Consider the following 27,180-nt stretch of genomic DNA (forward strand, 5'->3'; position numbering starts at 1 on the left):
GTCTTCTCCAAAACAAATTCACAGCACAGCTAAGTCAGCCTGTTCAGTTCCAACTATCACGAGGGTGGCCATTAGCAGCCATAACTGCTTTCTCTGTCTCTCTCAGCATTTCCTGGGACACAACCTCCCTCTCCTGTCAGGAAGCTTCTCCCACTACATGTGTCCCAGGCTTCCTGTGACATAAGCAGGTCACATAGCCCACCAATGGTGGGAAAGATCTTCCAATCTAAATTGCTACTACAGTCAACTCAGGGTGGGACTTAAGGTTAAGATCTTTATGGCTTGGTGGAAAGCATGGTGGTTATTGAGGAAAGACTGTAGAGGGAATTAAAATCATACGGGGAAGGAAAGTGTAAGATTGTGAGCCCTCTCAGCTTATAAAACAGCAAAAAGTAGTGAAGGGAAAAATAAATGTATAGAAAGTATGGCAAAAGATCTAAAAAAGAAAAATTAATAACTAGGGAATTTAAACAACAAACCAAAAGATGAATGCTCCAAATCACTGATAATTAGAGAAATGCTAATTAAAACAACTCTGAGGCTCTATTTTGTACTCCTTAGATCAGCAAAGATAACAAGAGATGAAAATCACAACTTTTGGACAGGATTTTGGCAAGGCAGGCTAGTTACTGTACTGTTGGTAAAGCTGTGAATTGGTACATCCATTCCAGAAAGTAATTGGGAACTATACCTCCAAAAGCACTGAACTGTGCATACCTTTTGATCCAGCAATACCACTATTAGGCTTATGCCCCCAAAAGATCAAAGGAAGAGGGAAAAGCCCCATATTTACAATAGATCTATTTTTTTTTTTAGCAAAGAACTGGAAACAAAAAATTTGGTCATCCCTTAGGGGAATAACTGAATAAATTATGAACATAATCGAATAGTCATGCTCCTTACCTCCTGGCACAGAGCTGATGGTTCCAATGTGCAAATGAGGCATTTACTTTTAGACACAGACAATATTTGGGTTTGTTTTTCTTGACTATGTATATTTGTTACAAGAGTTTTGCTTTTCCATTTTCCTTTTTTTTTTCTTTTCAACTGGGGGCAAACAGCAGGGCTAACAATTATATCTGTCAAATTGTATTGTCAATTTGACAATTATATTGTCAAAAAATAAAAAAGAAAGAAAAGGAAGCATTTAAAAATACACAGAAGTAGAGTGAAGGAAATCTGGGAAAAAAAGGGAGATGAGCAAAGCATCTTTGAAAGTAAAGTTGAAGCTAGCTGGGCCTAGAGTCAGAAAGAGCTGAGTTCAAGTCCAGCTTCAGGCACTTACAAGCTGTGTGAGGCTAGGCAAGTTACTTAACCTCTGTCTCAGTTTTCCCAACTATAAAATGGGAATAATAACAACACCTGCCTCCTGGGGTTGTTGTGAGGATCCAAAGAAGACAGTAGTTGAAAAGTACTTGGTATGATGCCTGGGAGCCAGCAGGTACTACCAAAATCAAAGACAAAATCAAAGGAAAGTAAGCTGTGACAGGGATTTGCTACTTCATGTACCATTCTCATTAGCAGCTCTGTTTTGTATGTGGAAATGCTTGTTTTATTTGGTGTTTGTTAAGCTCATTGTATTAATAATTTTAAAAGAACTGACCAGGGTAACCTGTGAGCTCCTCCGATATCTATGTAAAGTGAAGGGGCCTAGAGGAAGGCTCTGAGCACTTCGAGAAGACCCCTTAGGAGAATTCACAGGAGGGAAAGGACATCAGTTGCCTACCCCTACTGGCGTAACCCCACTGATGACATCACATCCTCCCAAAGTTCCTATCATTAATACCCCAACAATGATTTCTTACTTTTTGGTCACAAACAGATCCAGAACTAGAGATTTCCTCATGACTTCTTCTAGCTTTTGAAGGATAATATTATCATGAAAGCAAGGAAAACATTATCAGTTGCTTTGCTTTTGTAAGAAAATTCCAGCAGATATGAGAAGCAGCCTGGTAGAGCAGGGAATGCTGGATGTGGAATCCGGAAGACTAGAGTGTGAATTCTGACGCCAGTATTCAATAATTCTGTGACCATGGTCAAGTCACTGAACATTTTTTCTGAATCTCCATTTTCTTATCTATAAAATAGTGATAATAATGCTGTGTGTGGATGGTGTACATTAAGCAAATACTTATTGTCTCTCTCATTAAAACACTGGGTTCTTGCCTTGCCTCACTCTATCTCCATAATATGATAGATTTTATCAAGAGCTTCACTAAGATCTAGGTGAACTCTATTTATAGCATTCACTCTGCTCTGCACCACCCCCACCCCGCCCATCCCACCATCTACCTCTTTTAGTAATTTCATCACAAAAGGAAATGAGGACCTGTTCTTGACGACACTATTCTCCTCCTTTGTAATCACTGCTTCCTTATCTAGATGTTCCACAGCCATCTTCTTTCATGATTCATTTTGGAATTTGCCCAGGAATTGAAGTCACATTCACTAGCCCATAGTTTGCAGACTCTGTTCTCTGCTTTTTTTTTTTTTTCCAAATAAAATTGGAATGTTTGCCTTTCTCCAATCTTGTAGCTTCTCTCCTGTTTTCCACACTCTTTCAGATACTATGAATGGCACCTCAGCAATCCAATCTTGTGGTTCTTGTAAAACTCAAGGCTGGCTTTCATCTGGGCCAGGGGATGCAAATCTCTCCAGAGCAGCTAGGTACTGTCTTCCTTCCATTTACTTGTCTTGGATGTCTCCTCCTGGCTGGCCATTTTGGTTCTGTCATTTCCAGAGTAATGGCTTTTCTCTTTTTCAGAGAGAACAGAAACAAATTAAGGATTGAGCAGCCCAGTCTTCTTCACTATCACTTATTTTTTACCCCATCCACTGTGTGCAAAGCTTGTTTCTGATCTTCCTTTTTCTCCCATTTTTTTCTCTCTAAAACTATAAATTGAAGAGATAGGTGCCTATCTACCTAGGGGGAAGAAGTTTCCTTATCATGAGCTCTCTACACAAATGAAATTATAATTCTGGTTGAAAACATTTTCATGTGATTTGATTTGGTCTAAGATGTGGAGATCTTTGTTTAGAATCCTGACCCTGTTGTCCAATTGCTTAACTTTACCTCTCAGATTAATTTCATCTGCAAATCTAATACGCCTAACATCTATGCCTCTAGCCATGTCACTGATAAAAAAAATATTGCATTACATTAGACCACAGATCCCCAAGGCACATTTCCCTCCAAGCTGACATCAAACTATTAATAATTGTTCTTTGGGTCTGGCCATTTAACCAATTCTAAATCCATCTAATTGTATTTTCATTTAGCCTAGCCCATATCTCTCCAGCTTTATAATAATAATAACAAATAGCATTTAACTAGTGTTCTAAGGTTTGCAAAGCACTTTACATATGGTCTCTCATTTGGTTTTCATGACAACCTGGAGCTTTTAGTTATCCAGTCTTAAAGATGAAGGAAACAGGTTGGGAGAGGTTAAGTGATTTCCCCAGGGTAATACAGCTAGTAAGTGTCTGATGTGGGATTTGAACTCATCTTCCTAACTCCAAATCTAACACTCTATTCACTGTGCCATCTAGCTGCCCCACAAGAGTAACATGACTATCAAATGTTTCTCTCAAATCTAGGAAACTATGTCTACAGCATTCCCTTGATCTACTAGTCATCAAGCATTTATTAAGTACTTACTATGTGCCAGACACTATGCAAAGTGCCAGGAATATAAATACAAGCAGAAAGAAGGACAGTCCCTGCCCTCCAAGAGCTTACATTCTAATTTAGTTAAGGTTAATTTGGCATGACCTGTTCTTCAAGAAGCCATGCTGGCTTTTGGTGATCGTTGCTCCATTTTCTATAAATTAATTTCTTTAGAGTCTACCCGAAATTCCACCTCTTCAGTGAAGCCTTCCCAGTTAGGTGGCCTGGCAATTAGATTACAAGTGCCAGAGGGCAAGGATTGTCTCTTAGCTTTTTGTTGATCTCTTCCAGGGAAAGGAGTGATTAATAAAGGGAACGAATGAATCAAAGTACAGAATCTTAGAGGACAGCTTAGACATCCTTTAGGGCAACACCCTATTAACAGATGAGGAAATAGGATGAGGGAGGTGAGATGGCTTGCCCTAAAATCACATCACTCCCAATTGACCAACCTGGGACTAGATTTAGGTTTTGTGATTGATTCCCAGTCCAAAGGCTCCCCCCCCCCCCCCCCCCCCCCCCCCCCCCCCCCCCCCCCCCCCCCGCCCGTCTAGCTCTCCTAATCTAAGAGACAAGATTGTGATAAAGGGAAGTGGGAAATAGCCATCTCTTTATCTTTCTTCACTTTGAAGATAAGAGAGAATGTAGATAATTCAAATACTTAGTCATGTAATGCCTGGAAATATGGGCTACATCATTTCAGACACTGATTACCAATTTTTCTGGAGTACGACATTATTTATTATTGGTTCCTCTTCTTTCCATACCTTAAAAGGACCATTAGGAATTTCAAGAAAATTAGAAGGAATGAAAACTGTTATTATTTGAAACCTTATTTGAGTGGATGGATATCACACAGCTAAGTTTGGGAATCTTTTCTAAAAGATTAGGAATACAACATGATCAATACCTTAAGTAACTCATGAAGAATCAAAGAACACATTCATTCCAGTTACTCTGCTCAGAAACAACCATCAAAGAAAGAAAGACAGACATGAGGGGAAACAACAGTGTGCTCTGCTCTGGGGCTCTGCAGGGGAGAGGGACTCAGTAAAGGAAGGAAGCTTGTCACTTAAGGGTAGAAAACCAGAAACCATTACATGAAAAAGGAATGAGAGGACTGACGTGACAGATAAATGGTGGTGAGCAGCAAAAAGTGCAAATGAAAAACCCGATTCAATTCCACTGAGCAAATCTGTACTAAGTGCCTACCTTGTACAAAGTGCTCCTACATCCTGAATGGAATAAGAGCACTAAGGTGAAAATATTCTGGCTGAGGCCAAGGGTCAAAATGCAAGGCAGCTCATGGAGACAATGAGAAGGATCAGCATGGAGCTTTCTCTTATGAAAATGAGAAAAAGAGACACGGAGAGAGAGAAACAGAGAGAGGGAGAGGGAGAGGGAGAAAGAGAGAGAGAGAGAGAGAGAGAGAAACAGAGAGAGAAACAGAGAGATAGAGACAGAGAGAGTCAAAGAGAGAGAAACTGAGATAGAGAGATAGAGAGAGAGAGAGAAACAGAGAGACAAAGAGAGAGAAAGAGAAAGAGAGAAAGGAAGAGAGAGAGAAGGTAGAGAGAAGAGTAACATGAACAGTAGTTTTAAAATAACCTCCATAGGAGGATGTCAGTTAGAGCAAAGACTGGCAAACCAGTTAACCAATTATAAGTTGGTGGAATCACAGAGTCAGAAGAGACCTTGGGGGCCAACCAGTCCGGCACGTATGGAATAAGAGCCCTCAGGGTGCTGTCACACACTCTTTTAAGACCTCTTAGCCCCTATCCACCACAAAGAAGCCCCAACAAGGGTGCCTCTAGGTCCTCAAGTACAGCTCTCTGACTGAATCCAAACTTCACAGAACAAATCCCATTAATAAAAGGATTTGTTCTATAAAACTAGGACTCAGTCAAAAAGCCACACCCAAGGACCTAGAAGGCCACCCATTCCTCAGCCCTAGCCTAGAACCTTGGGAAGTTTTTTTTTTTTTACATCAAGCCTAAATTTCCCTCTTTGCAGACTTCTACCAACTATTGAGACTTCTCACCCCAGGGGTGGGGGCCGGGGGGGGGGGGACACAGGCAAGGCAAGTTTAACATCTGATATGTCATTATTTAATTATTTAAGAGAGGCAGCAGGATATGGCAGTTGTAGAGGAAGTATTGGCCCCTAGGGTTCAAGGCCTCTCTCTCTCTCTCTCTCTCTCTCTCTGTCTCTCGTTGTGTGACCCTAGACAAATGACTTGACCTCTTTTGTGCCTGAGGAGAATCCCTAAGGCAATAAAGTGTAGAAGAGATGCTAATGGGCACTGAGAGGGAGAATTTCTTCTGCAGGAGATCCCTACCCAGAACTGTGTCTAGACCAAAACAAAATAAAGTTATGCTATTTAAGGTATGGGTATTAAGATATGGTTGAAAAATTCTCGAGACAGTCTGAAAATAAAGCTAAATTCACTTTAACATACCAATAGCACCTTCATCTGAATAGCACTTTGACAATTTACAAAGCACTTTCACACGCAGGATCTCATGGGAGCCTCACAAGGGCACCAACAGTCACTCCATTCTATTTCCCTCACAAGGTTGCTCTATAAACCTTAACATACTATATAATGCCATTTGTTATTGTCATCTTCATCATCATCATCATCATCACAGATGTGGAAATGGTGGTCAGATGGAGACTGAAACCCAAGTCTTTGGATCCCCTATCTGGGGCTCCTTCCATGACACCATGCTGCTACAAACCTCCACGTATTCTAAGTATACATCTCAAGGCAGAAGACTCAGGCTGAAGCTACTGGGGCTGAAGGAAACATGCATTTGTTAAACACCTATTGTGGCCAGGCAGTGAGCTAAACACCTTACCAAAATATTATCTCATTTGCTCCTCAAAACAACCATGGTAAGTAGGTGCTATCAATATCCCCATTTTACACTTGAGGAAACTGAGGCAGACAATTATTAAATGGCTTGCCTAGGGTCACATAGCTATTAAGTGTCTGAGGACAGATGTGAATTCAGATTATCCTGACTCCAGTCCTAGCTCTCTACCCAGTACACTGCCTAGCTGCCTCTTCTACCTCTTCTAGTACTACGGAAAAGCCTAAAAAAACTATTAGAGTTTTTAAAAAAACATAGAGTACCCAAGGGTTAGCTAGAAATAAAACAAACTTTTTTTTTTAAATAAGGAAAGAGAGTTAGGAATTTTTCTGATCGGGGGCTCTGAGCTACTATGAGTATATGAAAAGCTTTCTCTCTGGTATAAACTCCTTAATACAGAGAAAAGGACTACATGATCTAAAGGTTGTTCTACTGAGGGCCCAAAGTGCAGCAATCCCTTCCATGGCTTACTTCCCCAATTGCCATTCTCATTTGCAGGCTGAGTTCCCATAGGGCAGCTGACCGATACTCCCCACAGGGTTCTAGGGGAGTGGATGGTATTTTCTAATACCAGGAGCCCTCTAATGGCATATTTCCCATTGATTGTCTGCCAAACTTAATTAGCTTTTGGAGAGGGCAAACAAATAGAGCAAGGCCATTATCACAAAAATAATTGCCCTGCGTGTTTTTTACCTTGTATACACAAAGTCCCTAGAGAGAGTGGGCTCAGGTTTAGAGTCAACCATTCACTTTGGAGTGGGGAAGACAGGTGTGGAGAAACGAAGTGGGGGAGGAGGAGGAGGAGGAGAGACAGAGAAACAGAGACAGAAATAGAGAGAGAGGGAGGAGAGATAGGGAGACAGAGACAGAAACAGAGATAAGGAGAGAGACAGAAAGAGAGAGACAGAGATGGTGGGGGAAAGAGAGAGAGACAGAAACAGACAGAAATAGAGATAAGGAGGCAGAAAGAGAGAGACAGAGATGGGGGGAGAGAGAGACAGAGAGAAAGAGAGAGAGAGACTGAGAGAGATCACAATCACATCTGGTTATGGGGATTAACGAAGACTTCAAGAAGAGGTAGTTTTGAGGTATGAGTGACTTTGAGCTCCTTTGGGGTAAGAACTGTTTTTTGTTTGAATTCTTTTATCCCTAGCGCTTACAAAGTTCCTGGCATATGGCAAGTGCTTAATAAAGGCTTACTGAATTGAAATGACAGAGTGGGGAGGGAAAAGAAGGGAACTGCAGGTCAAAGGATATTATTGAGGGTCAAAGATTGTGGGGTACCTTAGGTTAGAGATATGTCTAGGAGGTGTGTGTGTCTGTGTATGTGTAAGGTTGGGAGCAAAAGGAGGCTGTATTTAATCCATTCCACAATGGGGAGCCATTAAAGGTATTTGAGGAGGGTAGAAAGGAGAAAGTTTCTCAGACTGAGTAGAGAACAAAATCTGAAATCCAAGAAAAGCCGGGAAATGGCAAGCATATCTCCAAAAGCCCTCAAAGTCACCTAGCCCATCTGAATTTTATTCTAAGGTATAGAAATAACTTGCAAAGGTGAATGATGAATTATTCTCAAAAGGTGAAAACCTCTAGAGGCTTAGCAGAGTGACACAGGTCTGGGAAAAGTCCTGATTTTCCAAAGGGGGAAGAAGTTGTATTCTTCTCCCAAGTGTCCCAATCTGAAATTGGATTCTTCGCAAAATTCTTGGGATGATTCATGAGCTCTTAGAAGGTGGTGATGTCTACAAACTGACATGGTTCTTCAAGTAGAAGACATGCCAGATTCACCTCATTTCCTTTTTGGGTAGTGTCTGTACTGGTAGATCAAGGACATATCCTGCTAGATGCAGCATACCTGGATTTCATTTGGGCATTTGACTTCTGTCTCCTGGCTTAGTTTAGGTGTCAGCTAAAATTCCATCCTCTGTAAGATTCCCCTCAGGTTCTGAGATCATCTCCCATTTATCCTGTACATACTTTGCACACAGTTTTCCATGTTGTGTTCCCCTTTACGTTGAATTGTGAGCTCCCTGATGGCAGGGGCTGTTTCTCTCTCTTAGCATTACCAGCACTCAGCATATTGCCCAGCACATAGTATATGTTTAATAAATGCTTATTGACTTACCTAAAAAAAAGTATTAATAAATTTTGTTTCAATACATACAAATACCCAGCATACACCCAACTGAATTTGGCAGAGCAGTCTCTTTGTAGCATCCTTGTGGAAGGGCTATTGTTCTAAATTAGCATTCTCTATCTCCACCCCACTTCCTCAGACAAACTCCTGAAAAAAAGAGGTCTCTATTCTTGCCTTCAATTCCTCTTCTCCACCTATACTGCTCTCCTTCATGTCTCCACTCTTTGCAATCTGGCTTTTGTCCTCATTACTCAACTGAAATTGCTTTCTCCAAAACTACCAATACTCTATTAATTGCCAAACCTGATAGTCTTTTTTCCCAGGCCTCATCCTTGGCTGTTCCACAGGCATCTCACATCCAAAATGTCCAAACAGAACTCATTTTTTGCCCAAATCCTACTCCTCTTCCAAACTTCTTTATTCCTGTCAAGGTACCACAATCCTCTCAGCTTCTCAGGTTTACAATCTGTCTTCTCAGTTTCTTACTTTTTCCTCACACCACATATCTAGTCACTTGCTAAATCTTCCCCAACACCTTTTGCATCTGACCCCCTCTCATAACTCACATAGCCACACCTTAGTTCTGGCTTCTATTACTTCTTGGCTGGACTACTGCAATAGCCTCAGAACTGGTCACCCTGCTCAAGCCTTTCTTCCCTTCACTCCATCTTCCACAGCTGAAAATATGATTTTTTCCTAATTGTAAATCCAACCACGTCACTCTTCTACTCAAGAAACTACAAATATGGTCCCTACTGGGGAGTTCTGTTCCCAAAGAGAAACTCTTCTGTTTGGGATTAAAAGACCTTCATAATCTGTCACTGACCTATCTTTCTGACCTTATTATAGATTATTCTTCTTTCTGCATTCTTGCCTTTAGTCATATGTGACAGTGTCTTTATGCTCTTCCACTGTCTGTTTTCCATTCTTGGAATGCCTTCCCTTCCTCATTTTCACTTCTTAGAACTCCTGTTCTTAAGGGACTACCTCATACCTATCAGATTGGCTAATATGACAGAAAAATGAAATGATAAATGTTGGAGAGGATGTGGGAAAACTGGGACACTAATGCACTGTTGGTGGAGCTGTGAACTGATCCAACCATCTGGAGAGCAGTATGGAACTATGACCAAAGAACAACCAAACTGCATACTTTTGGTCCAGCAAAACCGCTACAAGGGCCATATCCCAAAGAGATCATTAGAAAAGGGAAAAGGACCTACATGCACAAGAATATTTATAGCAGCTCTTCCTTTGGTAGCAAAAAGTTGGAAATTGAGGGGACACACATCAATTGGGAAATGGCTGAACAAGCTGTGGTATATGAATGTAATAGAACACTATTATGCTATAAGAAATGATGAGCAGGCAGATTTCAGAAAAACCTGGAAAGATTTATATGAACTGATGCAAAGTGAAATGAGCAGGACCAGGAGAACACTGTACACAGGAACAGCAGCACTGTATGATAATCCACTATGAATGACTAAGCTCTTCTCAGCAATATAATGATCTAAGAGAATTACAAAAAAGTCATGATAGAAAATGCTATCCCTATCCAAAGAAAGAACTGATGGGCTCTGAATGCAGATCGAAGCATACTACTTTCACTTTATTTTTTTCATGGTTTTTTTTCCCTTTTGGTTTGTTTCTTCTTGTACAACATGACTAATATGGAAATATTTGTTTTACATGACTGTACATATATAACCTATATCAAATTGCTTACCCTTTTAGGAAGAGGGGAGGGGAGGAAGGGAGGGAGAAAAATTTGGAACTCAAAATTTTGCAAAACTGAATGTTAAAAATTGTGTATTATATATATATATACACACACATATATACATATATATATATATATGAAGTTGGAAAAAATGATTAAAAAATTTGTATTCTCCTTTAAGACCCAGTTTAAGCACAACCTTCTACAAGAAGCCTTTCTTGATTCTCTAAATTGTTATCCCCTTCCCCAAACTATCTTTAATTTATTTTGTATATATTGTAGTCTGTATGTACTTTATATACATGTACATACACACATACATACACACATGTACTTTATATACACATGTATATATACACAGAGTACATACACATACATATATATATGCATACATACACTTACCTTTTGTCCCCCTGAAGCTTCTTAAAGGTAGGGGCTGTTAATGTTTCTTTATGTATCCCTAGTGGCTGGAATGGTGCCTGGCACATAGCAGGAGGTCAATAATTGACTGACTGATAAGATGGAGGTCCTTTAATAATAGAGGGATAAAGAGCTAGTTAAAGACCAGCTCCAAAGAACGGTAATTAATGAACTGATATTAATATGATGTCTGCTGGGCTTCCACAGAACGATGTCCCTGGCTTTATTATAACAATTTAAAATAAATAATTTGGATGAAATCATAGATGGAATAATTACCAAAGTTGTGGCTGATGTGCAGTTTGTTGTATAGGTGAGTAAATATATAAATAGCATGTTGGATGGGAAAATCAGGTGCTAAAAAGATCTAAACAGCTTAGAATGACAGATCAAATAATAAGATGAAATGTAACAGGGATAAATGTAAAGTACTGGATCTGAACTCAAGTTAAAAAAAAAATACAAGTACAGAATAAGGGAGATGAGCTAGATATCAGTCCATGTGAAAAAAGACCTTGGGGTTTTGGTTGACTGCTTGCAGCCCTAACATAATCTACCTTCACATAATCCCACACATTTTCCATTACTTCTGACAATTTCTTGGCCTGTCCTTCATAATCTCTTTTTTGTTAGGACATACGGGATTATGTTAGGATATTCCTATGTCCTAACAATCGATTAATTCAAAATGAATTAAAAGTATGTCACATGTAGGCCAAAAGGTGAATTCTGTTTTAGGCTCCATTCATGCTGGTGGGGCAAGCTTAAAATGAAGTTGCTGATTGTCCTGAGGCTGTACTTGAGGTGAGGATCCCTTCACCTGTGGAGTATCTGGAGATATTTTATAAAGGATGTTGAAAAACTATGCAGAAGACAGTGATCAGGACTGGGAAGGAAACTTAAACCTGGCATGTGAAGAATGTTTGAAAGAACCAGATGGGAATGTGTATTATGAAGAAAAAGTAAAATTGTCTTCAAAATCTTTTAAGGGCTATCATATGAGAGGTGGTTGGTTTTTTGCTTGATCCTAGCAGGGGTGGAGGAGAGAACCAGGATCAACAGGCGGAAGCAGCCGAGCAACAGATTCTCATCTTAATAGAAGGAAAATCATCCTACAATTAAAGCTTCGGGAGGGAAGCTTTATTTATTTAAGGCAAGATAGATTCATAAAGTCGTTGGTAGTCCTTTGAAATTTGTCTCAGGGGCATGAATACCCTTCTAAGGGCTTATCCAGGGAAAGAGGCCCATCTACCTTATGATGGTCCCTTTTTGAGAGAATCAGTGAAATTCAGGGGCTATTCAGAGCCAGGACTGCCCACTCTTTCCCTAGAAACACAAAAACAAGGGTTTGGTCTGAGAGTTAGTAATACTTCTCACTGTTATCACAGCTTGGTACTTCTTTCCTGCTGCCACAGCCCAAAGACAGCCTAAATATTTTGAAGAGAGATAAACGCTGGTGCTTCTCACCTTCGCTACCAATTCACTCCCAACCTACTACGACAATGACATCTGTCCCAAGGTGGAACACACTGTCTTAGAAGGTAGAGAGTTCCTTGTCACTAAAGGTGTTCAAGTGGAAACTTTTCCTTCTGCATTTTGTAAAAGGGATTTCTACCCAGGTACAGATTGAACCAGAGGAATTCTGAAGCCCCTTCCACTCTGAGATTTTGTGTTCACAGCTGTATTTTGGGAAGATTAATCTGACAGTGGGGTATATAATGATTGGGAGCAGGAAAGGCTGGAGGCATGGGAGCCTAGTTAGGGAGCTATTGAAGTAGTACTTGGTGCAGTGATTAAGGTTTAGAGGAAGATCTCCAAAATCCTAAGCAGAAAACATACTAAACTGAATACCAGAGAAGAAAAAAATAAAAATGTTTCACCCCAAATATGGGGGCAGAAACGGGGGAGTGGGTTCTTTATGGATAAATAGGGGAAGGGACTAAGTATTTCTGTCACCCACTATGCGCCAGGCTAAGCGCTTTACAAATATTATCTCATCTGATTCTTACAACAACTGTGTGAGGTAGGTGCTATTATTATCCCCATGTCTGAGGCTGGATTTTATATATGTATGTATACATATATACATACAATAAACTTTTTTTCAAAAGTTGTTTACACTTGAAACCTCTGTTTCCCCTCCTTCTGTTCACTTCATGTTGTCTTGTAATTTTTGCTCAACAGGCCTTGCTCTCAAGGAGCTCAGAAGAGAGACTAGGGCTGGATATAGACAGCTGGGAATTGTCTGCATTGGGATAATCAGGTTTTCCTGGCTCTGGATTCAGTCCTGGGTCTGCTGAGCCAACAGCTGCTCTATATACATTAATAAGTTTGTACCTAGATAAGATTCCAAATATTGTGTGAGAGCAATATATGAGAAATAACATAGAATTAAGTGACTATTTCTGACCAGCTAGAAAGGACTAAGATGGGTCCCTAGGCCCAGGGACAACTGAGGGCTGCAAACTTGAGGGGTCAATTGGTCTTTCTTGCCCATGATGGGCTGCAGGCTAAAGCTGTGGGCAGGGCTAGTGGAGAGGTGGGTGTTGTGGCTTCACACAGAAAATCACTTTTATTCTTCATGTGGTAGCAGGGAAAAGGAGCTAGGCAATTCTGACCTTGAATGTCCCCATAGTTTCACAAATTCCCTAAAAAAGGGATAAGTGATTGGAAAATCAAGGAGTATTTTTTTCCTTCATTATATCCAGGAAGGAGGTTACAGGGAGTCTATATTTTGTTGGGGGTAAGTAAAAGGGACAGGGCTGATCAATTATGGGCCCTCACAAATACGATTACTTTTGGAAATACCCAGGAATGAGGGAACCACAGAAAAGATTTTCCACAGGGCTGTGGACTCTTTATGGGAAAATAAGGCACTGGGGGAAGTATGCAGGAAAGAATGCATAGCAGCTGTTGGATGGAGTGAGGGCCCCCCACACTTATGAGCTTTCCAAAGCCCCCAGAGGGATATCCACCATTCAGAATACAGGTCAGTGAGCACAAAGGTCCTTGCTGTGATTTGTAGGGACTTCAAATTTTATCTAGGAGGAAGAACATCGGAGATAAGACCAAGACGGAACTGGTCAATACTGTTTTAAACCTCTTCTTTTTTTAAGCCTACTAAAGTGACCCCTTCTTCTGTGGTGGAAGCAGCATTTACCCTCATGCAGGTCAGGCTAGTTTTTCTCCAAATGGCAAAGAATTGTGCTCAAGGTGCAGGGGGCTAAGGCTTGAACCACTGGCATAGTTTCCTAGTTCTATGATTTGGAAAAGTGTAAAAGCCCAGGTCAGGAGGCCTCAACGGCTCCTTGGGCTTGATTCCGGCGGGTGACTGGGTGCTGTGCCAACTGAATCAGTGCTGTATCCCTGCTGATGGTATTGGAAACTTTTTTGTGAAATGTTAAATGATTTATTACTGTCCAATTTTATCCTGATTCCAAGTCTGAACCACAGGGCCTGTCTGACCCTGTCCCAGCAGATGATGTCACTTCATAAACAGAAACTATTTTATACTGCTCTTCCTTCCCCCCCTCCCCAATTCTATACTTCAACACTTTTTGATATCACACCTTCTTTTCTCCCCTTTTCTCCAATGGCTAATGAAGAGGTGGCCCTTCTCCCTAAGTCTGCAATCCATCCCCTTCTCTTCATGTTCCCATTCCGTCTGTCTAATCTTCAATGTCTCCATATCTATCAGTTCTTTCACTGCTATCTAAAAACATTCCCACAATTTCCTATTCTTTAAAAAACAAACCAAAAAACATCCCAAAATAAACTCATTTTATCCCATCACCCCCTCAAGTTATCAACTTACATATGTATAGATGTTGATTCATATGTGTGTGTTACGTATATGTATGCTGATACTGGTATGTATATATGTATGTTGATATGTATATGTGTATAATAGCACAAGTCACGTGTGTATTATGTATATCGATACATGTTTGTGGACAAATCTGTATATATGCATTTGACTGATATATGTGCATGTCTGTGTATGTTGGTTTATAGGCATGGGTATATATGCTGATGTATGTATATATATTGATACAGGTGAGTACGTGTATATATGTATGTTGATACACGTGCAGGGATGTGTGTGCTGATTTGTGTGTTTGAATATACATGTACACTGATACATATGTGTGTATCACATACATATAGGTATGGATAGAAGTGCATGTTGACATTGATGTATGTGGGGGTATGTACACATATGTGTGTGTCAATATACATATGGACTTGCATACCTACCTATCTACACATGTATGGATGTATAAACTCCCAGAAAAAGTTGTCTACACTGGTAACCTCCACGCCCCCTCCTGTTCACTTTATGTCTTCTTGTCATTTTTGATCAAAAGGCCCTGCTCTCAAGGAGCTCAGAAGAGGGACCAGGGCTGGATATAGACAGCTGGGAATCATCTACCTAGAGATGACAATTGAACCAGGGGCACTGATGAAATCAGCGAGAGAGCACAAGAGTGAAAAGAGAAGATGGCATGAAGAACCCTCAAAAAGGGCTGAGGAGTGGACAGCCACAGGGACACACGCAGGGAAAACCCAGAGAAAAGAGTCTACAGAAAGATGTTCATACGCCTCAGAGAGGTCCAGAAGGATGAACACTGATGAGACGTCTTGAGGTTTTCTGATAAAGAGAACACTGGCACCTGAAGAGAGGAGTTTCAGCAGAATGACGACCTTCGAAGACGGATTGATGAGGCTGCAGGGATCTTAGAGACCATCTCGGCAGCCAACTTACTTTAGAGATGACAAATGAGGCCCAGAGAATTTAAAAGACTTGCCCAGCAGAACCTGAATTTAAAAGTGAGTTCTTCTAATTCCAAAGCTAGCAAGCACTCACTTCATATTAACAGCTTGATCTCTCCCTCTCTCTCCATATGTGTGTATATATGCACATGTATAGCTATATATTCATTAAGCTACAAATTCTACAGTTGTTTGTGTTACATATAAATTGGTCTGTGGGAAAATCTGTTCCCTTTGTTTAGGCTTCTGTAAGCTCAGCTGAGGGGCAAATCAAATCAACAGAAACCTCTTTCCCCTGACTGATTTTTGATAACTCTTTTTTAGCAACTAAGTCCTACATCATTATATCTGCAAGGACATGGTTATGTCCCAATAAGTACAAATAATAAATACATGGTTGTGTGTATTTATACCATTTAGAGTTTTACTTGATGTAAAATACGGTAATTGTGGTTCTAGCCAGTGGAAATATGTAGTGTGAATTTGAATAATGCAATCACTTCAAGGGATTCACTATTTGTACTCATTGGGACCTAGTTATACAATATAAAGGGCAGGGGAGAGAATAAACAAATGTGGACCAAGGCAGATAAGAGATATTCTCTAGTGAGTCTCATAAAAAATTTGGGTAAAATACTTTGTAAAACTTCAAGCATTATAGTTGAGTTGTTTTTCAGTCATGTCCAAGTCTTAATGACTCCATTTGGGGTTTTCTTGGTAAAGATGCTGCAGAGGTTTGCCATTTCCTTCTCTGGATCATTTTACAGATGAGGAAACTGAAGCAAACAGGGTTAAGTGACTTGCCCAGGGTCACACAGCTAGTGAGTGTCTGAGGCCAGATTTGAACTCAGGAAGATGAGTTTTCCGGACTCCAAGCCTGGCACTCTATCCACAACACCACCCAGTTGCCCAAGCATTATTTAAATGTGAATTTCAGTTAGTAATGTGGTTCCTGTTTGCCTTTTGACTGTCTCAAAAGTTTCATCATCTTGGATTGCAAAGAACATAGTTCCTTGAGAGGCATATGGGGATGGGGTAAAATATTCTTGAAATTCTACAACTATTCCTTAATCTATTTTATTAGCCCCAAATTGTAAGAACTAGATCTTTCCCCTTAAGAAAAGCAAAATTCTCTTATTATAACAGGAATAATAACAATAATTGATACTTATGTAGTGCTTTGAGGTTTGCAAAGTACTTTGCCTTTATCCCATTTGATCAAGGATTTAGCTGTTATTATAAGTGCCTCACTATTTTAATGTGTGTGTGGCCCACGGGGGATACTGATGAACCTTTTTATGAAGAGGATGTGATCTGTCCAGCTAAAGCATAGGCTCCCTAGCCCTTCCAATGGGGGCTGGAGATGGATTCTCTGCTGACACCATATCCTGTTTCCCAGTCTCTCAGAGCACATTCTGATATTCTGGATCTGGTTTTCTATTTCTGTCCATCAGCATATGACTGGTCAGTGTATTTTTTGAGTCAAATTTCAGCGAGTTTTCAGTTTCCTCTGGCCGATGAATGTTTTCAGTTGTGTAAAGGCTTCCCTGGTGCAAGCTGGTAGTGGCCTTAGTGTCTTCAGGCTTGCCAGGCCTCTTACAAGTTTGAAGGCAGTTTCTGTACTTCAAAAGCACAGTTACATCCAATTACAGCAGCTGATGGATGTTTCATGTGCTTCTGATGGGTGCCATGGCCTACTGCATTGAAAGGATTTCTCAGATGACCCAGAGCTATTTTAAACCAGCTGGGCACTACTTTACTGCTTCCTTGAATAGGGCTCAGTAAAAGCAGTCAAATAAGATGAAGCCTTATGGATGTACCTTCTACTATTTTAGTGATTATGGAATGGCTAGGTGCTAAGTGGAAATTCACCCAACATTTTGTGTAATGCTAAGGGCACATACGGTAAGCCTTGATAAATGACTGACGTTATCAATTGTGGCAGATCATACCATATAGAATAGGTTTCGTATGTCTGAAAAAGTTCTTGGAATTGACCAACCCATGAGCATTTATCAAGAGCCTACTATGTGTCAGGCACTGTGCTAGGCTTTAGGGGACAAAAATACAAGGAATAAAATGTCTCCCTTCAAAGAGCTTACATTCTAACAAGAAAGGCCCAATATGTGCTAGGTGTACTATTTTTTAAGCTCTATAAGTTTACTATATAATGGTAGGGTCAAGTGAGTATGCCTGCCTTTATATCCGAATGGATGGGAATAAAGTCACAGGTGTTCCAACCAAGGATTAAAAGGCCTTGATCAATTTATTTCTGGAGTGTATACTGAACTGGAATTCCACTGTACAGAAAAAGCATTGGGATTGGCTGAAGAAGCTTAGTTACTTCCTGTGGGTATTCTATCAAATCAAAGGCCAGTGCCAAACCCATGAGAGTGGCATGGATGAATAAACGTTCTAGTCAATGCCCCTGAGCAGTGGTTTGGGGAGCAGGGTACTTTAGCTTCCACCTTAGTGGTTATCTGCCCTCCTTCCCTTGTTGTTTATTTTTCATTTTCACAGAGGACCAACGACATCATGATAATGTCTTGACTTATTCACGAACTGGATTTAAGTGAGGCTGAGTTGCACAAAGTTGTCAGCCTCACTCTCTCTTCCAGAGTCATTACAATCCATAAAAGTCCAGTGGCAGGACAAAGGTCAAGAAGACTGATGATGGCAGTGGATGACTCTGTCGCCGTCGACGCCCGACTAAGCTCTGAGCTCTCCCACAGCACCTTCAAGGCCATTGGAATAGATTGTTATTGGAGTGTGGCCACTGTGCACACTACAGCTTCCTGGAGCCACAGATGAGTGTCCGGTGAATTAGGTAGACGCCAAAGGTGAGTGAACAGCCCTGAAAAGGGCTTGGTAAACCCTCACACTAGAAGGGCCAGTCCTCCTGAATACCCCATACATCCTTCTCTCCCTCCCAATGACTGGTAGGTTTTGGGTGGGATGTTTAGTACCAACTGTTCTCACTATATCATCTCAGTAGCTAGATCGTTCTAAAAACTAATTGAATCTGGCTAACTAAATGATACCAACAATTATGACAAGAATCTTGTATAGCTTGTGAGCTACAGTATTAGAAAAGACAACCCCCTACATCCTCAAGGCTGTACCTAGCAGCCCTTCTATGAGGACTTGACTGATAAGTGGGAGGGGGAGTGAGGATATGTGTCTCACAACATCTGCTACAAGTATGAGGATTCGGATGCTGTTCACTGAACGTATTCAACATAGATTACTTCTGTTGTCATAGAACAATAGTAAATAACAGCTAGCATTTACATAGCTTATGTAAAGTTTATACAGGACTGAACATAACTGATCTCGTTTAATCCCTGAAACCACCCCGGGAAGTAAGTGCTATTATTAGCCTGATTTTACCGATGAAGAAATGACATGAAAGTGATGTTTTGATTTCAATAGGAAAAAAAATATTGGTTCCTAAGTACATCAGTAAAAGTCTTTGAAACTATTTTCTTTGTCATGACTTTCTTAATTACCTTAGAGCAAAGTGATTTTTCCTTTCTCTCAATTTAATCCAACAAACATTTATTAATGATTGGGTGACAGATACTTTCTAAGAGCTGGGGATACAAAGACAAAAATGAAAATAGTCTGCCCCCTCAAGAAGCTTATAGTCTGCTGGGAAGGTGTGGGAACAACACATATACAATGAGCAAATACAACATACACACACACACATATTTTGTGGGAGAGAATATGAATAATTGGTGGTAGTGGGGAATCAAGAAAGGGTTCTTTTAGGAGGTAGCTTCTGAACGGAGCCAAAACGTATTGCTAATGTATTATTGTGTATACCCTTAATTTTGCAACTAGTTAGATACTGCCTCAGAAGATTTCTTTTAAGGGACTGTTGTAAATAACAATTCAAGAGTTAAATTTTCATGTATAGCTTATCTTCCCAGACTAGACTGTAAACTTTCTTGGGGACAGGGACCATACCTTATATATCCTGATATCCCCCACAGTACCTAACTTACAGTTTAGGTGCTAAATATATATCTGTTAACTGATTAAAAGGAATAAGGCGAGCATAACCATGGCAATAGACCCTTCCCCCCACCTCCCTTATAATAAACCATTCAACAGGTAACCATGGCACTAGGTACAATAAATGTCCACTTAGGCTGACTATTTGTGAATGTTTGGTTAACAGATAGTTAATAGACTACATTTTCTGAATCAGTAAATTTGGTCTGATAAAGGATTGCTTTTTTTTGTCAGCTTTATCACCTCATGTCATAATCAACTTTTAAACTATAACTGTCTCAGAAAATCTGGAATGTCTATACAAGTATACGTGTCACATATGTATATATTTACATTTATGTATATTTACACATACTCTAACAGCAGTTATTAAGAACATCAATTATTGTAATATGAATGAAAAAGGTGTAAAAGATTAAGATGAATCTATACTGAACACAGGCTATACAAGTCACATTTTAAAATATAACATATTGGGATGTTTATAATTTTTCTCATTCACAAAAGTGTAATGAAAAAAGTTCATTATTCGAGTTTTCTGATTGTTTGGATGACAGATAAGATGTATCATAAAAAGAACTGACACATAGCTCTTTAAGGTTTGCAAAACTCTTCTTACAATGTCATTTGAGCCTCGAATCAACTTGGTGAGTTGAGTACTATTAAATGAGACGGTTGGGCCATTTCAGCCCTAAATCTATGATTTCCAATTCATTGATGAAAAAACTGAGACTCAGAGAGATTAAATGACTTGCCCAAGGTTACAGAGCTAGTAAATGTTGAGAAGAGGAATTTGAACCCAGGTCCAGCACTGTATGTACTATGCAACATGCCTCTTCAGGAACATTTATTAATAGCCTACTTTTTGCCCAGCACTGGGTTAGGAGCTGGGGCAATATGTAGAGATAAAAATATACGTAGAGTGCAAGAGGTTTATGTTCTCTTGCGTTGTTGTAGAAACAAGGGAAGAAAACATCCAATGCACACCCATTTCACTGCAGTATACAGCAGAGGTGGTATGCTGCTGACAGTAGGAGGGTCTCTGCTTTTCAGCATCTGACAGTTTGCAGCTTATTAAGGCCTAATGTCAACAAAACAGAAGGGATCCTCAAAACTGAAGGGATTCATTTTGAATACTTAGAAACTGCTGGGAATAGGCCTTGGAGAAAAAACAAGGGAAATTCACACAATATATCTTTTTGAAAGAATCAAGGAAAGTTTAAATCTAATCTCTTCCACACGTGATTTATGCCTGGCTACTCCTTCTCGGATATTTGGATTCCTCTTTCATTTATTGAGCACCTACTACATACAAGAAACTGGGCCTGTCTGAAAATGATTACTTCTTTAAAGTAGTGATTTTCTTCCAAACCAAGAGTGAAAGGGTTGTATTCGAGGGCACAATAAGAATATAAGAGTTACTTTTTTTTTGATGTACTAATGTTTGTCTGGTTTAGAAATCCATTATTTTTTTGGTTTCTACAAATCTTTAACAAATCAAACAAATTTGTTCAAATTTTAACAAAATTTAAAAAAAAGTTTTAAAAACACATTCAGCATAAGAGAAACTAGAATTTTCAAACTTGGAGCTCTAGGAAGATACTCTATAATTAAAACGTTGCTATGGTTTCTCTTTTCTGAACACGTCTAGGGCACTCCAATTTACCTGCTAGTCATTTTAACCCGTGCTAAGTAAACCCCAGGCCCCCTTCTCCGCTTCAATCCCCACGGACTCGTGCCTAGAGGGTGCAATACCCCGGGCCCGGCGCTGGGTGGGGGAGGGGGCCCGCACTTTAGGATCCTCAAGCCCGGGCCTTGCCCTCAGGGAGCTTCCCTTCTTACAGTTTAGAAGAATGGAATAAACGGAGCTTTACCTCCTCCTCCCCCGCCCCCAGCAGCGGCGCCCCTCCCCCCAGGGAGGGTGACTCCCGATCTGCCCCCGGCTCCGGGTCCACGTCCCATCCCCAGCACCCACGGGGAGCCCCGCCGCAGGGCATGCGGGGGGTGCGCTCCAGCCCCCGCGGCCGGAGCCCCCACCCTCCATGCCTCCGCACAATATGCCCGGCCCCGGCAGGGCCGAGATAAACAATGAAGGGGGGGGGTGACCCCGCCGGCGGAGGCGGCGGGGTGGGTCCCGCACTCCCCCGACAGTCCAATCCTCGGTCACATTGTTGAGAAGCAGATGTCATTATGGGTGGAGCTGACACTGCTGAGCAGCTGAAACATTTTTCTAGCCCAACTCACTCCCAGCCTGCCCCGGGAGAGGGTCTGCGCTCCAGACAGGTAAGTAGAGCTCCCTCCACCACCCTCTCTCTCCAGCACCGCCCCCCGCCCCAACCCCCCACCCCCATCAGGGGAACCCGGAAGTTCTGACCCGGGCGGCCGGAGGCGTAAACGCTCGAGTGAAGAGTTCAAAACTTGCTCCGGCCTCTGGGCGCCCGCGCAGACTCGGGGCCTCGGAGCCACCCCCAGCTCGGCTTCCCCGCGGGACGCTCAGGGACTGGTTCTGCTCTGGCTTTCTCCTCGTTTCCTATTGTGGGCCGAGGATTGAAGGCAAGTGGGGGTGAGGAGGAGGGAGGCCGGGGCGAGCCCGAGGCAGGGCCGAGGCGGCCCCCGTGGGCCTCTGCCTAGGCTGGGATATGACCGAGGGAGTCTGTGCGGTTGTTCGGAGCTAGGGCTAGGGAGCTTCCGGCCGACTCGGGCCGCGTCGGGGGACCGGATCTGGGGTGGGGTCGAGCGGGGACGGGAAGGTGGCCCGGGTGGGCGTTCCGCGGTTCGCACTCGCCTGGGACCGGGTTATCTGCAGCTGGTAGTAATCTTTACTCGGCGCCGGGCCTTGTCCGCCGGCTTCGAAGAGAGTCTCTGGCAGCAGCGACGCCATCTTGGGACGCCACCGTCGTCGCCTCGGCAACCAGGAAGGGGCGGGACTTGGGCTGGGGTCATAGGGCCAAAGTCCTGGTAAATCGGGACCCAGCTTAAGGGCTAGAGGGCTTCCAATTTAACGTGCTCCGGGCACTCCCTTATCCTCTGAGGGGCCTGGTCCAAACCACATCCACAAAGCTTATACCTTGGGGACCCCACTGACCCGAAGGGGAATTAGTTCCTGCTTCCAAAAGAGAGACGGGGGTGGGGGTGGGGGGGGGTGGGTGACCCCGGCGGAGGGATACCAATAGAAGCCTACACATTCCCCTTCCTGGTCCTTCGTAGGGATCGGGAGATCTGAAAGCGGTCGGGGGGGAAACGGGGGTCGGGCGGCGGGGGGGGTAGGGGGGGTAATGTGATGTTCCGCGGGCCGGGCAGTGGGGCCTGTCCCGCGGGCATGTCCCTGGCGAGGAGGATAAAGTAGTTCCTCGCCAGAGTGTTAGAACGGGTGGGGGGGCGGGGAGGGGGAGGGAGGGAGGTGAAGGCGGAGGGGGACGCTCTGCGCGGTGCTGCGGCTCAGCTGATAATTGAAGGGACCGGAGGATCCGCCGCCGCCGCCACCGCCGCTGGGGGGGGGTGGGGGGTGGGGGAAGAGACTGGAAGTTACTGCCGCGCCACGGAGTCCGGAGCGGAGACTCGGGGCCAAACTAGGTAACTGAGAAGCGCCTGCCGGGGCCGGGCTGGGGGGGCCCGCCGCAGCGGGAGGGGGGAGGTGGAGCCGGGGGGCTGGGGGGGAGGGGAAGCCCTCGACTGTGGGGGGGGGGGCGGGGGGCGCAGAAAATCCCCAAGAGCCTTGTGTCATCGCCCCCGTTCGGCTCTTTCTCGGGCCTGCTGGAGGACGGGCCCGGGGGCGCCGGGGAGAAATTTGCCAGACTCGCGGTAGGGGGGAGCTGCACTGTGGAGAGATGAGTTCGAGAGGTTTAGGATTCGGGGGAAGGGGGGAGAGAGTGGAGCAGCGAGCTCCCCCCGCCCCCGGAAATGAGGGTCCTTTGGAGACAGTAAAAGGGGGTGTGTGTGTGTGGAAGACGACTGTGGAGGACGCGAAGCCCGAAATGGGGGTTCAGTCGTTCGAGGGGGGTGTAGGAAGTGAGTAGTGGGGGGCCGGAAGTGCAGGTGGGGGGTCTGGAGACGGAGAGGGTTCCCCGGAAATGGAACGGGGGGGCCCGGAAATGGGGGGGAAAGGATCGCTGGGAGGCCCGAGGCGGCCCGGAAAGGGAAGCCTGGGAACCGGCGGAGGCGCCCGGGGGTTGGAGGAGCGCCGAGGAGCAGAGGGAGGCCGAGGGCCCTAGAGCCTGGGCCGGCCGCGGTGTGTGAGCCGCGGTGCGGGGATAGAGCCGGGGAGGGGCCGGGGGGGGCGGGGACGAGCCGGGCCCCCCCCTCAAGAAAAAGTGAAAAGTTGTGTCTTCGGGAGGGGAAGTGACCCAGGGTCCGACCGCCGAGACTCGCTGGCTCTCGTCTCGGAATGCTTGTCACGGCCTCGGCCTTCCCCGGCGTGTGTGTGTGTGTACGTGTACGTGTACGTGGGCATCTAGTGAGTTAAATAAACACAGTCTTCCCGCATTCCCGGTCCCCTCTCCCTCAAGAAATGTTTGTAAAGGAGGGAGTTTCAATGACAGTGGCCGAGGACACGGACCCCAAGCATTTTCTCGCGAATGGTCCACCCACGCAGCGAGCTTCTCCTTTGCAGAAGCAATTTCCCTTCCTGCTCATTTTGGGGAGTGGGGGTTAGAGCCCAGCCCCCACCCCCAGACTGGTCTAAATGACGCCGGTGCTTCAACTCCTGACGGGGGAGGGAATTGGTTGCTCCTGGGGACTGTAGTGTACCGGAGAGGTTGCTTGCAATTCGTGAGGAGATTTCTGGTTTGATTAACGCCATTGGCCGTGGAGGTTTGGTTTAAGCTTCGTGTCTGATGGAGGGTAAAGTTTAATTGCGTTCTGTGGAAGAGGAGGAGGGGCTGGGGGCCGGGGGCTGGGGCCCCTGCTCGGCCTGGCGCAGGGGACACGTTCTGGGTGTGTTCCAGCTCTCCCCAGCCGCCTCGGGCTCTCCTCGCCTGGCTCCGGGGCTGCCCAACCACCCAATCTCCCTGCTTCCTCAGCCTTGTAGGCCCCTGGCTGCTGGGTTTTAACTTTTCATTCTTCTCCAGTCTCTCCCCACCTGTTTTGGGGCATTTAATCTCTCAGAGACTCCAAGAGTTGAGGCTTAAAATCGCCATTCTTAAATAAGAGCAGTTTAGAAAGTTGAAAGAGCTATTGAATAGGGAAAAAACCGGCGCTTGGAACAAAGGTCCTAGTTGTGTGGGAGAATAAGGCAAGAGGCCTATATCTGAGGCCTGTGTGTGTCGCATTTACACTGTGGGGGAGGGAAGCATTAAGGGGTTGCTTTATTGGTTGGAGTGATTCCTATCATAGGTTAAAACATAATTAAATGCTGAGGGATTTTTTTTAAGGTTTGTTTGCTATATATAGTTTGCTCCGTGTACGGTGCTGACCATCGAGTGTGAGTTTTAGTGTAGACAGCAAGCTCCAATTCTCTTCACCCACCACCTTCATAGGAAGTACTAGAAATATTGAACAATTATGGATTTAATGTCATCTTTGTAAATTTAATTGTAGGATTCCCCATATTTCATTTAGTTTACATTTTAGTATATACAATATTGTTGGAGCTTGTTGGGTTTTTATACATGTCTGATGTCTAAATGATTCCATATCTATCTAGAATTAAAGTATAATTAAGAACCTGTTATTTCTATTCTATAGGCTGTTTTTCAAAAGTTTGAAAATGTTGTGTGTGTTTTACACTACTTAGCTAAGTTGTCATTTACTTCGTATGCAATATTTTTGTCATTTTTATTCTTTTTAGGAAAATTTACATTTATATTTTAAACTTACAAGCCTCTCTAACAGATGAATGTAATATAAATATAGCAAATTTTGGAAGTTGAAAAACTTGAGGGTAAATTTTTAGGTACTGAATCAGACCTAGGTAATCTGTAAAAATATTACGTTGACCAAGAAGTTACATGTTTCCTTAGTATAACGATTATAAAAATTCACCATAATCGATTTTTGTAGTCAGAAATTGAGGATTTGAAAATAACCAGTAGGAAATTCTTCTGAATTGTGTTACTTGTATTTTTAATTTTTTAAAAATGCACATAAATGTAAAGTCATTTAAAAACGAGCGGCTTTACATGTCATTTATCTAGATATCATTTACATACATACATATGTATGGTATACAAATGTAGAAAATATAAGAATGAAGTGAATTGATTTGATGAAGTTGATGAAGAAAAAACACTGGACTAAGAATGAGAAAACCTGGGTTCCAGTTCTGGTTCTAATAAAAACTGCTTATTAGCCATTTGAATTTGGGCAAAATTGCATAATCTGAGTATCAGTTTTATCTGTGAAGAAAATGGACTAGGCAATCTCTAAGGTCCTTTTACACTCTAAACTTTTAATAGTTCTAGTGGAAATGAAACTAGGATCTAAGGGCTAATCAGAGCTTTTTCCATTGGTGTTCCAGCTGAAATCTGAATTTATCATATGATACATTAAATAGGATAAAGCAGTAATATTCATTTAATAAAAGTATAAAGAAAAATTTCAAGAAACTTGAATTCCAACTACTAAAAATGTTACTTTTTGTATTTAGAATTTATTATTTTAGAGGAAGGAAGGAAACAAGTAATTACTAAGATGCTTCTAAAGGAATTGTGCCAAGCTCTTTACAAATATTATTTCATTTGATCCTAACAACAATTCTGCAAGTTGAGGTGCTATTATTATACCCATTTTACAATTGAGGAAACAGACTGAAACAGGTTAAATGGCTTGCCTGGTTTACACAGCTAGTCTGAAGTCACATTCAAACTCAGCTCTTCTAGACAACAGGAGAAAAATCTGACAGTTGAAAGTATTATAGCTTGAGAAATAAAATACTATAAAACTTAAAGAATCAATAGAAGCTACAAATTAGCAATGATTCTTTGTTTTTTGTACATTTTTTTTTCTTACAGTCTAGATGGTAAAAGGAAATGTTCCATCCTCCCCTCCCCCCTTTTTGTTCTTGTTATATTAACTGGGAAATATGAAGTCTTGTTATATTTCAAGATGTATTGCATTCTGTCTCTTATTTCTTTACTGTCTGTTCTTCCCTCCACCCCCCCACCCCCCATTTATTAGGCCATGCCCTTTTAAATAGGGACCTCTTTGTTCCTCTCTATGTGCTTTCACTCATACTGCTCTTCACCACTGCCCATCTGGAATGTACTGCACTACTTCAAATTCTATACTTCATTTAAGATGTGGTTAAGGCTCATCCCTCCAAGAAAACTTCCCTAATTCTACCACAAGGGAGTCTTTATTTTGAATTTCCTAAATAACTGTATAAAATCTATACCTGTAGTATTATGAATCTGCTTCTTGCCTCACAATTGTTCTTCACTTGTTTCCTCAGCTAGATTGTAAACTTTTTGAGGGAGCACAAGGATCTTCCTTGCAAGAAAATGTTATCTAGAGTGCAGTATTTTGTAATCAAAAATATACTATAGTTGTTGGTGCTTTTGGCAACTAGGAGTGGACTTGGGGCAAAGTGGGTTGGGTATTTGGAGCTTAAGAGCCACATGGAAACTCAGTG

At 42.5% G+C, this 27,180-nt stretch overlaps 1 protein-coding gene across 17 annotated transcripts in view; it reads left to right on the plus strand.

The window, feature by feature from the left end:
* Positions 1 to 21,767: 21,767 nt before the first annotated feature.
* The window catches only part of TRIP12 (thyroid hormone receptor interactor 12), a 173,116-nt gene continuing 167,703 nt past the window's right edge, over positions 21,768 to 27,180 (plus strand). For 3 of the 17 annotated variants that reach the window (XM_036754348.1, XM_036754350.1, XM_036754352.1), the window contains exon 1: positions 23,146 to 23,186. The gene's annotated coding sequence lies outside the window, so the exon portion shown is untranslated. Of the gene's footprint in view, positions 21,897 to 22,998; positions 23,187 to 27,180 lie in introns of those variants that run through there. The other 14 variants (XM_036754354.1, XM_036754355.1, XM_036754339.1 and 11 more) reach the window with 11 other exon arrangements.

The sequence above is a fragment of the Trichosurus vulpecula genome, chromosome 4 (genome assembly GCF_011100635.1).
Source record: "Trichosurus vulpecula isolate mTriVul1 chromosome 4, mTriVul1.pri, whole genome shotgun sequence".
Classification (NCBI taxonomy): domain Eukaryota; kingdom Metazoa; phylum Chordata; class Mammalia; order Diprotodontia; family Phalangeridae; genus Trichosurus; species Trichosurus vulpecula.